Below are 15,131 nucleotides of genomic sequence, written 5' to 3'. Positions count from 1 at the left end.
AGGGCGGGCCGCGCAGGGGTGGGACAGTTTTTCACATCCGAACCCACTTTTCCTCCCGGCATTTAGCGCCCCCCCCCCCCCCGCACTAACGTAACCCGAAGGGACGGGGATTTCGGCTGTGTCATATGAGAACAGACCTTTCGGCACGTGTAAGGAAATAAGCGTGTAGAATGGAAACACTTCATTAATCGGTGTATAAATGCGACTTGCACACGCGGGAAAGAATAACATCTCAACATTTGTAATGAGAGGGGCGAGCCGGAGCTCCAGCAGCCCATGGTGCTGCGCCCCCCTCATGAAATTCCCACCCCCTCCCTCCAACGGAGAGCCCCCCCTGCTTTGCACACCGTGGGAGTGGGGTACAAATCGGATGGCAGCACCACTCAGCAGAGGGGCCGGAGCGACCGGAAGGATAGACTTGATCGCAGTCGATAAGCTGCAGTTTGGTTTAGGGCCCAGTAGGGAACATGCTAAATTGACTCATCAGGGCTCTACTGTCCTGAAGTCAACGAGAGAGTTTTTGTCCTGCTGTGGCGCTGGCCAGAAAAATCAATCTATGATAAGTCGATTCCAGGTAGGAAGCCGGACTACAAACAAAATGGCAGTCTTTTGAGTCAGCTAACCCATCTGGGCAAAGGCAAAAGTGAGACAAGACTGGTTGTGAGGCAGGAGCAGGAGTGTAGGTGAAAACAGTTACCCCCTGTTCCTCTCCCTGGGCCTGGCTTGCCCAGGCTTGACTTGGAACTGAGGTGGCTGCAGTGGACTCTCAAACAGGTCCTGTCTCATGGCACACATTGACCTATCACCTGTCCCCATCCTTCTCCCTCACCACCTCCTTGACCTCTCTGTTCAGGTCAGGGGCCTGTGACTCTGGCTCCTTGAAGAGAGCTGTGGTGGTGCACAGGGTGGCTTGGTTCTCCCCCAAGCATGGCATGCTGCTCTGTGTAAAAGCAGCATGCTGGGGCTCAGCACCCGATCAGTTTGCAGCCTCTGTGGTCTACTGATATTCCTGCTGTGGTTCCTCCACCTGCATGCCACACTACTGCTGCCTGCATAGACCCTGGAATTAGGGGCACAGGGCGTGCTGCAGCAGGCCCCAGGATTTTGGGATCCTAGCCACATACCCCTGTTGTTCAGGTTCCCCACCACCATCCCATCAGCCAGGAGCCTGGCCATTAGGCCTGCTGTTCCAGCCACCAGTCCTACTCATCTGATGTGCCCACACACTGCGGCTTGGGCACTGGCTACACTTCTGGCCCTGGGTCATGATCGGCTGCTGTTCCCTGTGATAAGTCTCAGCTGTTGTACCCTGGGTCCTGACCACCAGTCCCACATGCAGGATCCCTGTCAGACCCCTTCCCCTGTACAATAGACATCCATGTTTTTACATCTGGGCCTTAACTGTGCTTGCACAGTGTCTTCCCCCACAGGCCCAGGGAGAAATCCAATATCTCTTGTGTACTACCTGCTGGAGTGCATCTTGAGTATGTAGTTGGTATGGTCAGCTGGCTGGTGCTCACAACAATGGAGGGCTCCTAAGTGTTGTAGGAGCAGCAGTGATCCAAATGTCTAAAAAGCCTGTTACACCTCCCCCCTGCTGTCTCTCACTGAATGCCTGTGAGATGGCTTTCCCTCCCACCCTCTCCTGGAATGTGTGTTGAAATAATGGGCTGTCTAAGCAGCTCCCAGGTAGATAAGGTGTCTGGGACTCCTATCAAGTGGCAATCACATGCCCACTTCATGGACACTCAGCACCTATGCAGTAGAGTCCCAAAGACAATCACGTGCCCATGCATGGACACTGCCCAAGGTGGAGTTTGACCAACCAAGCTTTGGCCAAGTTACCTCTAGCCACAGACGAGGAGGAGCAGGTCCTTAAAAGAGGAAGGAGCCAGATGCTTGGCGAGCACACTCACAAGGCTACACCTCCCAGGAAGGCCCTTCTCCCAGACTGCCTGGCCAGTGGTCCACCACTTTGCATTCCAGGGAGTAGCTAGGGGCTGTGTGCAGACAAGGGGTAGCTCAAAGTGTAGGCAGTGGATATCTCAGGGCTGTGGACAGGTAGGAGGTAGCTAGGGGCTGGGTACAGGAAGGGGGACTCCCAGTGTGGTGCTGTCATGACTGACTGCAGGGAAAGGGTTATCCCTGCAGAGAGTTTTCTCTGCAGGGGGCAGCCAGGTAAGCCAATGGGAGGAAGAGAGCCTTTTTTGAACTAAGAACACTTGCAGCCTGAGGGGTCTTTTGTCTGGGTGGCTGATGCAGCAGGGACAGAGAGAGGATTACTCCTATACAGTTGGAATGAATCCAGTAAATATCTCGACAATCTCAAAATCAGCCACCACTATGTAAGTAGAGGGAAAATTTGTAGTTAAACACAATCAGGTTATGATTATTTTGGAATTTAGTATGGACTATCTTTTTTTCAGTGGCTTTGGTTGTGACTTGATCCTTTCCCCTCTAACCACTAAACTGAATCCCAGGGAAGTAACTCCCTGTGCTGGAACTGGTATGATTTATTTTCTCTTGTTTTGTGAACAAATTACCTTTTTTTAAGCAAATGATTTAATCCCTGTGTCCTAGAGCAGAGTCTGTGTATGTTCATGCCTTAGACTACATGTTCAGCTATCAAATTACAACTTATCACCAAGCTGTCTCTTAAGGGAGGGATAGGACGTAGGATTTAGGGAGACATTCCCAAGTGTGTTTTCCTGGGTTAAAGTTGGTTGTTTTTTCTTTTTTTTTTTCATTCTACTTGTGTGGTGGCAGCACCCTCCAGGGTCAGGGAATCTGAGACCCTGGGAAGAAATAGGTGTGACAAAAGTATGATTTGACATTATTTATTAAGGCCTGCCTCATACTCACATGCATTGTGGCTCTTGAAGTATTGATTTTGTACCTGAATTTGAAAAAATAGCTCTCACTATTTTGGTTGCAGACTACTACCTTAGAGTAATAAAATATCAATTTATGCTGCATTTTTTTGTTGTAAACGATTATGCTATTTGTTTGGCTCCTGGAACACGTAAAAAATTGCCATGTGGCCCCTGATGCAAAAAGGTTGTCCACCCCTGGCTTAATCCTACTTTCTCCCTCCAGCCCAAGACTCTGAAACAAATCAGTGGGCCACTTGGTGGTGGAAAGGCTGTAGGACCAATATATGAGTTTCTGTCATTACAAATTTTCATAACAAAAGCTGAAAAGCCTTAGGTCATTAATACCATGGACCAAAATTAGTAGTTAATACCCTGGAATTCTCTGATTTACCTATGATAAATGGCAACTGATATACCTCCCGATGAGTCAACCACATGTCTAGTTCTATGACATTTGCCATAAATGGTTGGGTGGCCTTCTCTGTACTTGGATCCAGGAGCTTTAAGGTTAAGATCAGTGACAGCAACAGCCCAAGACAAAATCAAGAAATAAACACTTTCTATGTTCCTTGTACACCATCAACAACAGGATCAGTTGGTTAGGTAAGAAGCTGTTGGTTGTAAGAGACTGGTTTATAGTTGTAATAATAAATTATTCTCTTTCTTTAATACCAGCCTGTACCCACAGCTCTTTACAGTCATGCAAACAAGTTACAATTAACCTGTCAAACTTTAAGAATGAAGTAATAAGACTGAACATTTATTAATGTTTTGAAATGTTTTGTTTCTATCTAAACCAATAGTGAAAACCAAAAAAGCTAATGATAAATTGGAAATTGGTTTTAAACCAAAATGCTTACTTGACTGTTTTTATCTTTATTTAGCCATGCTTTTTCCATGATGCACAATAGCTCTTACGCAGTGGTCAAGACAAAACCAGGATAGTCCCCACTTGTCCAATAAGTAATTTTTAACAATGAGAAAAATGTAAGTAGGGGTTGGTAAAGGTCAAGAAAGACAATTAAAATGGCTAACTCAGCAGTGGGAATTACAACAATGGCCTCGTGCATAGTCCATTACTTCTGCCCAGAATCTCACTGAAATCATATGAGATCTCCATAAAGAACAGAGATCCCATTGTTGGACCAGGCTCAATAAGAGATGCAGAAACACAGAAATATGACCTGGGAAAGAAACTAGCAAAGACTTGAAGAAGGTATCCAGAATGGAACAGTGTTATGAAACCGAGCAGAGCCTCCATTTGCACAAATTACAAGAACGGTGTCATGAAGACTAGTAAATTCAAAACACATAAAAGGAAGTACTACTTCACAAAATACATGGTCTGTTTATAAAATACACATCAGCAACTCAAGTACTCTTCTTAGATTTGGTAAATTGATAAGATTTGTAACTATGCTGCCTAAAAACAGTCACATTTCATGCTTCATGGTATCAAATAGCTTCAGGAAGAAGGAAGCTGTAATGTATAATTGACTAGAGGCATAAATTATGAATAGCCACTGTCCTCTGAAGCAGTGGATCTGGGGCCCCATGGGGGGTCATGGGCAGGTTTCAGGGTGGCTGCCAAGCAGGGCCATCATTAGGTTGACTGGGCCCCTTGGCAGAAAGCTAAAGTCCCACTGCATGGGACTGAAGCCTGGGACCTTGAGCCCTGCCACCCAGGGCAAAGCCTGAGCAACTTAGAGTGAAGCTACAGGCAATTGCTATGCTTGCCTAATGCTGACCCTAGCTTTTCTGTGCAGAAAACTAGTTGTGGATTAGGAGGACCATGGAGTTTTTATAGCATATTGTGGGAGGGGAGGCTCAGAAAGAAAAAAGATGGCAAACCTCTAGTCTGAAGCACCAGGGGCTAGTAACTACTAGATAAGTTACCATATTTCACAGTACAATGGTTTCATTGGGATGGATAGATATTCTGGTCCTTTGAGTCAAGATTCTTCCATCATACTCCCTGAAACATTCTATATATTCCAGACAGCTATTCCTGAAATGCCTATTTCCTTCTCCTTATCACAATCATCCAGTAATTGTACTGGCACTGTGGACAGATATCTTGTAAATTCCACATACCTTTTATGGTCAGTATATTTGAAAGTATATATACTAAGCATAGTGTATTAGTAAGAATAAGTATATTACTTATTATTAAGAATAGTATATTACTGTCCTTTCCTACAACTATCAAGATGGGAATCAGGATCAATAAAAAGCACCCAAATGTGTAGCCATTTCAGCTCACATGGGCCGCGTCTACACGTGCCAGCTACTTCGAAGTAGCGGCGCCAACTTCGATATAGCGCCCGTCATGGCTACACGTGTTGGGCGCTATTTCGAAGTTGACATTGACGTTAGGCGGCGAGATGTCGAAGTCGCTCACCCCATGAGGGGATGGGAATAGCGCCCTACTTTGACTTAAAGCTCCCTGCCCCCTGCCTTCCTGTGCAGGAAGCTGAGAGAGCGTGCAGGCCAGAAGCCAGGCGGGGAAGTGGCAGCGGGGGGGGGTCCCCTGGGGGCGCTTGGGGGGCTGGGGAGCGGCCATCGCGGCAGTGGGGTGTGTGGGCATGGGCTGTTTCGATGTAGCATGCATGTGTACACGTAGCCATGTACTCTTAATAACAATTTATCAGCTCTTGCTGGGACGTAAGCTAACAAAATGTAGACTTCTGCCATTCTATCCAAAGCACCTTTTAAAAATTAGTGACAGGAAGAATAAAGTTCAGATTCAAAAACCACCAACAGCGTTTAAATTATAGATCTTGTTTCAATTTATGCTCAATTAGGTTACAAAAATGTTTGCAAAAGCAATTTGCAGTCCTAGTCTAGAGTACTGTACCTGTCATTTGTGATAAGCTCATCCACCTCTCAAATAAATTTTGTCAGGTACAGATCATACATTTTCCAAATCCTTTCCCTGTACTTCAAGTTTCATTTAATCCATCAGTGATAGCTTTGTACAGTTGCAGGTCAGCATCCATTTTGGGTTCTCTTTCCCTTCTCACTCTTCTCAGTCTGATTCCTTATTTTTAGATATACAAGAAACATTATAGGTGAGTCAAGATACTATTCAAAAGATTCTTCTAACATTAAAAAAAAATCAGAGATAGAGTGTTCTTGTGCCTTCCTACATACAAGAACATTCAGGACTCACAACGACATGCTTAGTTTCTCTGTTCATCATATATATTCTACTGGGATTTATTACCTTTATTAAAAAGTTACAGTGTAGGTGGAACTAATGTATCTATCTTTTGTAATAACTGAGTATATATATGCATGTGTAAAGTAGGAAATCCGTTGTCAGCTCTGCCTTAAGTAATGTGAAGTTGTTAGTCATTTTTTTATTGCATGAGGGTTATAAAAATTACTTGACTTTTCTCAATTAGAGAATTTTTAATGCCAATTATTTCCTTGGTATTTTTTTTCAGATCACCTCCTCTGAAGAAAGTGTCATTCTGATTACAACAGTGAGAGCACAAGATGATACATCATTTTGTGTATATTGGGCCTGGTCCAAAACACTCATAGGTTTCTTATTAACTTCAATGGACAGTAAATCAAGACCCCTGAACACCACTTTACCACTATTACGAACCTTGGTGCAGCATCGGGCTGCCAAAGCTGCTGGAACTATTTCTCTGCCTATAACAATGGCTGTACTAACTCCTTCTTTTTGTACCATTTACCTATATAAAAATGCATCTCAGTCAATCAGCTCTTTTCAAAGGAAGGATGGTAATTAGGGTGTTGGGAGTTTACTAATGAAGCGCTTCCATGCATAGACAGCAGTTCATTGAGCAAATTCCCCCCTGCAGCAACTGCATGCATCTAGCCGTGGTGCACCTGCTGGTACTTCGAAGTGCCGGGGCAAAATTTTGAGGAGTAAGGGGACTTCGAAGTTGTCCCGGCACTTCGATGTACCGCGGGTGAGCCGTGGCTAGACACATGCCAGTACTTAGAAGTTTATAACTTCGAAGTTGCCGCAGGCGGGGGAGGAATTTGCTTAATGAAGTGCTGCCTATGCACGGCAGCGCTTCATTAGTAAACTCCGAACACCCTAATTATCATCCTTCCTTCTAAGGAAGGCAGTAGTGTAAACAAGCCCATTAACTATTATTATATTTAAGAGAGCACAGATTGTGATCAATATATTGACAGTGAGCATGAAAACTGAAGAGTGGAGAAAAGCAGCGACAACTTTGTCATGGGACTACCCAGTCTTTATAGAAACATGTTTATGAATATGGCCATGCAGAACTGGAAAATGTTTTACACCAGATATATCATGTCAGGTGGTATTTGAAAAGTTAGCTGCTGAATGTGTATATTCTTTCTGTGTGCAGGTATTATTCCTGTATTTGAAGTCAGAAATGTGAAATATACACCTCTTTTACTAGTATCAACAGGCTAAGTGATGGCCATCATGGGTATTTGAGAAATGGGATGACTCATGGATTAGAATAATGGTCACTAAAGGATGTGTTTTTCCTATGGACCAGTCTGCAGGAGGGACAGAGAATCCCTAGAAACATGTGTTTAGGTCTCCTGATTCTGGGACTCCTCTTGATCCTTGTACTTTTCCACTGAGGAACAGAAAAAGTTTAATCTGAATACAAAGGATTCCTGCCAGGGGCAAAATCTATGGTCTATGAAAGGAGAGCCATCTGTCCCACTCCAGCCAGGTCCCTGGGGCTGCAGCTGCCAGTGGAGCTCCACAACCCAGCTGGCTCCTGGCCCCAGAGCTGCCAGGGTTTCCCCAGTCCTGGCTGGGTCCCCGGGCTGGGGCTGCCAGGGAACCGCAGCCCTGATCACATCCCCGGCTCTGGGGCTGTTGGCAGAGCTCTGCACCCCTTCCAGCTTCCAGGCCCAGGGCTGCTGGGGTTCCCCTGGCCAGGTCCTTGGGGCTGGAGCTGCCAGCGAGTTCCTGGGTAGGTAAGGCAGCCAGTCTAGTCCCCACAGTGTTCTGTCACCTGGGACCCACCCCCAATCCCCAACCCCCTGCCTCCTGAGATGCCAGTGGGAGAGAGTGTTCCCACTCAGGGAGTGGGCAGGCAGTGTAGGATGGTGCTGCTGCCACCCTTTAACAAGGCACAGCTGAGAATTACCACCTCCCTGCTCTAGAGCAGCACCAAGTTCCGTGGCCAGTACAGCAGCAAGGGCAACACCTACAAGATGGAGATGGTGCTGCAGGTAAGTACCTGGAGTCTGCCTGCTTGCCCCCCCCCCGCACCCTTCCCTCCTTCAAGTTACCCCTCCATGTGTCCCTCCCTCTTTGGGACTCCCCTTGCATCCCCCACCTCCCCTTCTGTGGTCCTGCCTGAGGTTGGGGGGCCCTGCTAATTGCAGGGATGAAAAGTGGGGCCCAACATAAAAAGTTTGCTCACTCTGACTGAAAAACCAACAGGATATACATTGGCTTTCATATTAGAACAACCAAGTCTGCCCGCACAAATAAGTACTTCGGCTATAGCTGCCACAAAGGGGCAGGCCCTGCTAGTATATAGAAAGGCGGGAAGCCCAAACAATAGGGCCTGCTCCCAGACCTAAGGATATCCCTCCTTACCACTGTAGCCAGACAGAGTCTCCCCCTTACAAGCCAGCTTGCTCGCTGCCCCCCCCCCCACTGAGCACACAGGGCACGGAAATGGCTGCTGACAGCACAGTCTTTGATGCCCTCATTGAGGCCCAGATATGCTAGCTTATCGTGACCCTGAGAAGCAGAAAGTACAGATGGAAGGCTAACAGGCCAGACTGTCAACAAGGGTGGGGGGGGAGACCCTCAGAAATCACCCCAGCTGGCATTGATCGATATGATGTACACACACACAATCACCCCAGAAGGGGAAGTACCCCGCCCACACAAAAGAATGTCCTGTACTCCTAAATTGCTTATCTCTTGTCTTACAAGTGCAAACTAAGTAAGAAATGCCCTTGTAACAAACTGGCATCACAAAGACAGACCAGTATGATCTGGCACCATAGATAAGAAAGAGAATACGTAACCCAAAAAGGGGTATAAAAGATGGGCCCAGCAGAACTCTAACTTTGAGTGCATTCCACCAACTACCTGCTGGTCGGGTCAGGTGATTGCCTCCCGAGGTCCACAACTGGGGACGCCCAACCTCGTATTCGTCTTTCCGCGGAATTGAGTGACCGATCCGGCTTGGCTACGCTGGTATCAAGAGACGCAGAGAGGGTAAGATACACCCATGCTAGGTCTCCGACTTTTTTTTGTGCACAGCTAAATTAGAGCTCTGTAACTAGACGTCTTTGTGTCAAGATATCGTGTTAGATGGTAACAGATATCTTCCTATTGGATTGTAACATAACTTGTTAACACCTGTACTTTGCTAGCATATAAGAAGTAAACAATAGCCTTTTGTAACCGCACGCTTATAACTGTAGCTTAAATAAACTTGTAACTAGTTAAGCTCTGAGCCTGACCCTGTTAACCCTTTTGTCACTGCAACACAGCCGGCACAACAAAAAGAACTTTAACCGTTTGGTTACTACAGCCTGGCTGTGGGTGAGAGTGCTAGGAGCTGCCTGCTCTAACAGTAAAAAAAACTGGGTTGCTTAGGACCCAGGGGAGCACCTCACCGCACATTACCCGGCCACCGGCTAACAACCACCCAAGGTGACTTCTGGAAACATCTAAGGCTGAACAGGGGAAAGGATCAAGCCCATGTCAGGGGGCTTTCCCTCCTGTGAAAAAAGGTTTAGAACTACTGTTAGGATAAGATATTGCATGTCACAAGTTTCTTTGTGTATTAGAGCAAAGTTACTATGCAAAATAATATAAAACATGCCAGCTAAGTCTGTGTGTTATTACTTGCAACCACTTGAAACCTACTTTTTATAATTAATAAACCCAGTGTAAATAATTGTTATGGTGGGGTTGCAAGCTGCTGTGCAGCTTATTACATAAGAAGGTGGACAATATGATCTTGCTCTGAATAAAACAAGATGCATTTATCTTGGATTCTGTTCCCATTGGGGCTGTGCATCTGGGTGCTGTGGCGCATTTCTTTAACGGAGCCTTCCCACAGTTGAGCTGATTTCAGTGTCTCTATTATTCTGCATAGAGCTGTGATCCCAGCTCTGTGTCAGAGGGTGCCTAGAAAGGCAGGACGTTTGACTGAATTGTATTTCAGCAATTCAATTGACAGTCTGAAGGGAATATCTGTGATCAAACCCATCACAACTTTTAACTCCTTTTTATTGTTAAGCCCAAATAATATATTCTATTTATCATAATCTTGACACTGAAACTTATAAAACAGTTAATAAAATGAAAGAGTTATTCTCAATGTCTATAAAATAAAGTCACTAAAACAATTTAAAATATTAAATATACTTGCACTCTTTTAAGATTGTTCTATCCATGACATCAAAAACAATGTTTGCACATTCTTTCCATCAAAGTTCCAAAACTTGGATGAACAAAGCAAATTCTCTGAATGATGTGCCTACTTTTAAAAGTAAGGTGCCCCAGAAACCAAATAAAAATATAAAATAAAAAGATATTTGCAAGTAGCTGATGCATTGAACAGTAGAATAGATACCATAAACATGGTAGTATGGAATGAAAACCCAGAGAAGAAACAGCAATTCAGCATGTTTCATAAGCATAGTGGGTTTTAAGAAGATGGCAAGGACCTCTCCATGCTCACTTGATGCCACCCACCCGAGACACTAGGCTGCTTAGCTGTCACCTCTGTTTCAAAGATCCATCTGATGGGTTTTCTGTGTGGCACAGTTCCTTGTCTACACTGCATACGTTTCCAATGACTCAGATTGCCTGAGCAAGCCAGCATCTCCACTTTGCTTTCTCTCCAAAAGCTAGGAATAGCTGCAGTTGCCAGCAGTCACAAGTTACCACACACCTCTTTATAACCAAGCACAATTAGTTTTAAGGAAAAAGCATTACAGGCAAGCAAATTGAAAACAATAGCAGCAACTAAATGTACAATTTAAAGTTTACCAGCGGTCACCCCGGTTTCAGTCTCAAGGTCAGGTAGATATCAGTCCTTCAAAACACACACTGGGTCCCCCCCCCACACACACACGATTACAGATTCATAATGATCCCATATTCAGAACTAGAACAACCATGACTAGCCCAGTCTTTCCTTTAGACAGCTTGGGCAGTTGACCTTGACCTCATGTAACAGGTGATCAGTATACAAAGACCCACTTCTTAGGGTATAGCTTCAAAAGGCTGGGTTTTTGCATAGCTGGAGGTGGGGAATTTGCATTCACCTCCCCCTTATATTCCCCAGGAAAACCAGTTCATGCCGATTGACCCCAATGTCCTCTCTTGACTGGCACATTGTACATAATAGTCTGTTGACCATTCAGGTCTTATAGTGTTCACATTTGCTTTCTTACCCAAGATGCTGCATACTACCCCAGCCCATAATCCATAAATCATTTGTTTAATACAATGGCCCCAAAGATACGTGAACTTAATTCAAGAATGCCTCCCAAGGATAGGTCAGGAAAATCTCTCTGTCACAGGTATGTTGAACCTGATAATGTTATAAAGGGGACCAGCGAGAAGAGGAAGTTCTTGCAAAGTGTTAGCCCTGAGGAACTAAAACATATTTCTTAATCCACCCCCCACAAAAGCTACACACAAGTTACAACTGCAGCTCAGGCAGCAGCAGACAAATCTAAGTATTTGTTCTAAAATACCTAAAAGATAAAAATAAAAGAAGCTGAAGCACTTTCTCCAGGTCCATTCACTTTTACTGAAGTGAATACAATAACTAATGCTGCAGCAAGCTTACTCCTATGACCCTGTAGGTCCCATACTAGCCATCTTTGAATCAGTAAAAGTGTTAGAAAAAGACAATGCATCAAGATAAATAAATCTGAAGTCTGTGCTACCGCCAAACAACAACAGCTGCTGTTGCCACTTTTCCCACCTATATCCCCAAAATAACAGTGGCTGAATGAAAATGAAATATTGAAGTTTAGCAATGATAGTGGCATGAAGCAAGGCTGGATCTTAGTAGCTACTGGCTTTGGCATCTTCTTCCCCATTCCTCTTAGGACAATCACAGAGCAAAAGTAATGCCACCGAGATGAGGTTGCATTCATCCCTACTCACTTGATACATTGCAGATTATGATGAATCAGTTCTCTGGTGCAGGCATCAAGTTTGGCCTGGCAATCAGTACCAAGAAAACAGTTGTCATGTCAGAGGGCACTAATATCCCACCTAAAATCTACATCAGTAATAAACCTCTGGACAACATGGATCACTTCTGCTATCTTGGCTCAACTTTAAGCAGGTCATTTAACCTTCTTAGAGAGCTTAATGAGAGAGTCAGCAAAGCCTCCGTCAGCTTTGGCAAATTTACCTCACATACCCAGAACAACAAGCTGTTAACCCTGCAAAAAAAGGTGTCCATTTGTCAGGCTCATGCCTTCCTTACAGATGTGAGAGTTGGATCATATACTCCAGGTAGGAACAGATTGAACAGCTTTCATCTTTGCTGTCCCAAAAAACTCCTTAGAGTCACTTGGGACAAACTAAGAACATGATTCATGGGTGAACCAGCCCACAGGCAATGCAGACTATGCAGGACACTCTCAGGCTTTTCTGGCAGGGACAGGTGGATTATATGCCTCCAGATAGTCTGCTGAAAGCTGTGCTCCATGGGCCACTTCAGAAACTACCTGTAAAGCAGAAGGCCAAAGCTCTCATACAGTAACGAGGTCAAGCAAGATATCAAAAAATTCCGCAGTACACTGACAACTGGGAACAGCTGAACCTGCCCACAACTGGTGAGTCTGTAAAAGCTGGGTTAAGGCTGGTGCAATCATCATGCAGAACCAGAGAGCCCATGGACAGGTCTGCAGGCAAGCCAGGAAGAAGAGTGTGCTCCAACCTTCCTCTGTCAAGTGGACTCAGTCACTGCAGTAAGGTCTGCCACTTGTGCATTGGTCTTCTCTCACACTGCTGTCAAGCACCATTGATTTGCAGACCCTTCACTGTATTTCCTTTCATCTGTCACAATGCTGGAAGGCTGTACATCTGTAGCCCTTATGGAACTGTGAAAGTTCTCATCCCTAACGCTGAAAAATCTGCAATGAATTGAAGTCTTAGAAACAGTGATGCATTGACAGACAGAAAGGACTGAAATTTGTTTTTAATTAAAAAAAAAAAGTTACTGCATGAACAGCAGTAGCTACTTAGTAACAAGAGTTGTGGGTCACATTTACATTAAGGCTACGTCTACATGTGCAGCCAACATCGAAATAGCTTATTTCGATGTTGCGGCATCGAAATAGTCTATTTCGATGAATAACGTCTACACGTCCTCCAGGGCCGGCAACGTCGATGTTCAACTTCGATGTTGCTCAGCCCAACATCGAAATAGGCGCAGCGAGGGAACGTCTACACGTCAAAGTAGCACACATCGAAATAGGGATGCCAGGCACAGCTGCAGACAGGGTCACAGGGCGGACTCAACAGCCAGCTGCTCCCTTAAAGGGCCCCTCCCAGACACAGTTGCACTAAACAACACAAGATCCACAGAGCTGACAACTGGTTGCAGACCCTGTGCCTGCAGCATAGATCCCCAGCTGCCGCAGAAGCAGCCAGAAGCCCTGGGCTAAGGGCTGCTGCCCACGGTGACCATAGAGCCCCGCAGGGGCTGGAGAGAGAGCATCTCTCAACCCCCCAGCTGATGGCCGCCATGGAGGACCCAGCAATTTCGACGTTGCGGGACGCGGATCGTCTACATGGTCCCTACTTCGACGTTGAACGTCGAAGTAGGGCGCTATTCCTATCTCCTCATGAGGTTAGCGACTTCGACGTCTCGCCGCCTAACGTCGAAGTTAACTTCGAAATAGCGCCCGACGCGTGTAGACGCGACGGGCGCTATTTCGAGGTTGGTGCCGCTACATCGAAGTAGCGTTCACGTGTAGATGCAGCTTAAGTGTATCTTTTTTAAACGTATATAATTATCTATCTATCTATCTATATATGTATATATATAGCATTACACTGTGTTACAGATGAATGTAGGTACATCAGTTGAAAGCAAATTAAGTGGTTGTAATGATATCTAGGTTTTATATAGCACCTTTCATGAATATAGCTCAAAGTGCAGAGGAGGTCATTTATCATTCTCCTTATTTTACATCCAGTGGAACTGAGGCAGAGAAAAAAGATTATGAGCACCATACTGATGCCCTGATTAACCACTTACCTACTGTCAGCCGATGGTCGGCTGTGGTTCTTTTGGTAGTGTACGTTTGAGTGTGGTTGCAGGAGGAATTAGGCTTTGATTAGTGGCTACTTGTTATTTTATTTAAAGGTACTTTACTGAAATCTTATAGATAAAACTTAGCATGCATAGACATAGATTATTGAAGCGCGCAAATACACAGCAGGTCCAATTTCCTTACCCCTGTGTCATTTTACTTCGGCGTTGCCAGCATCTGTCACTCAATCCCTCGGTAACAAGAGTACGAGGAGGGCGTCCCCTTACCTCAGGAGACAAAGGCCCATCCTGACCAGCAGGTTAGGCAATTGCAGCTCAGCTCGTGTTTGCTGCCAGGCCTTACTTTATACCCCACTGGTTATGTGCACCCTTCCTTACCTGAAGACACCAGCTGTATTCTGTAGCCTTGAAGGCGTCAGTTTTGAAAGGCGGTTTATGTCCGAATTTACATCTGTTTGTTAAGGGATAACCAAATCACCTAGACAGGACATTTCTTTCCTTATGGGCGTAATTCCTCTCCTAGAATGGTATGTGGGCGTATCAATTAACTGCAACAGCTTAAGGGCAGCCCGAGGCCCCCGTTCCTGGAACAACATGTTTCTCTTCTTTTATTTAGTATTTTTTCCCCTTCTCTTTCTTTACAATGACCCAGCATCTTTGTGCTGTGAAGTTATGCAGGAAAGATGGGAGGGTGGTTGCCTGGCTACATTCCACCCCCTTGATACGCCACATCGTTCAAGAACGCAAGGTGGTGGTGATGCCAGCACCTCTTGCCCTCCTTGGAGGAAGCTAAAATCGCCAGGGAGGTGTGATTTGGTTTGGTGTTTTACAAGTATTGGGATGGTGAGGATCGCTGGTTAATGCCATATATTGAACTTGTGAAGGTAACATTACTACAGAAATTAAGCGTTTAACAATACAAAGGATAACACAAAAAGCAATAACAACAATCAGAGTGGTTAAAGCAGTAGTTATAATAGAATGTAGGAATGGGGTT

Source organism: Carettochelys insculpta, chromosome 9 (assembly GCF_033958435.1).
Source record: "Carettochelys insculpta isolate YL-2023 chromosome 9, ASM3395843v1, whole genome shotgun sequence".
NCBI classification, from domain to species: Eukaryota; Metazoa; Chordata; order Testudines; family Carettochelyidae; genus Carettochelys; species Carettochelys insculpta.
The sequence above is the reverse complement of the archived record's forward strand: the minus strand, read 5'-3'. Positions refer to the sequence as shown.